The sequence below is a fragment of the Solea senegalensis genome, linkage group LG2 (assembly GCF_019176455.1).
Source record: "Solea senegalensis isolate Sse05_10M linkage group LG2, IFAPA_SoseM_1, whole genome shotgun sequence".
In the NCBI taxonomy this organism is placed as follows: Eukaryota; Metazoa; Chordata; class Actinopteri; order Pleuronectiformes; family Soleidae; genus Solea; species Solea senegalensis.
Window position 1 is genome coordinate 1,736,912 of NC_058022.1, and position 864 is coordinate 1,737,775.

Below are 864 nucleotides of genomic sequence, written 5' to 3' on the forward strand. Positions count from 1 at the left end.
GTGTTGACTGAATGGCACCGATGTCGAAACCTGAGCACTCTAAGATGTACGATCGTGAGAATGTATAGAACAAGCTGAGACAACTTGTTTCCAAGGAAAAGGGGGAACTGTCAAATGTTGGGTTTAAGATAAGGATGTTAGAGAAACCCTTAAAAGTATGAACCTGCTCCTAAGCAGGCAGAACTGTTCGGAGATTCGGCAAGGACATTCTCTCTCGTCTGATGCTTGACTTAACCAAATAAAATCCCTTTTGTTCGGTGTCTTGTGTCAGAGGGGTTCTTTCTAGACCATCAACTCATCACCTATCGTTCGTAAGAAGAAGGAAACCTGATTAAAAACGACAGGACCTTATGAGGGCGCGATGGCCTGGACAACTGAAAACCATTAGGACAACAAGCCAAGGTCCAATCAAAGGCACCAGGTGTAACCCAGGGGTCATGACAGTAACATGATAAAGAACTGACCCTTACCCTAAACCATATTGGTAAATATTATAATACAATAATCTGCTGTTGCCCCGTTTGTCTCAGGCTGTGAGTAAAAACCTGCTGGAAAGATTCAGTCCTTGGCACAAGTGAAACAATGAGAGAAGAGATGACACTGCAGCAGACACTGGGAGAGAATCTCGACTCCCTGTAATGTCGGTATAATTGGGTTCATGTTGTTGCTTTTCTGTGAGTGAATTAGTCGCACCATAGTGTGCTGCAGCCTACACACCATAGGAATGGGAAGACGTGTCGGCGGCTGCCAAGTCGTCCTCCAAGATCGCTGTGTCTCAGCAGTTTTTAATTAAACTGCTCCATTTGTGCCACCTATCCCAGCTGCCTGCGAGAGGAAACACAAGAGAAGAAATCAGTGCCTCCC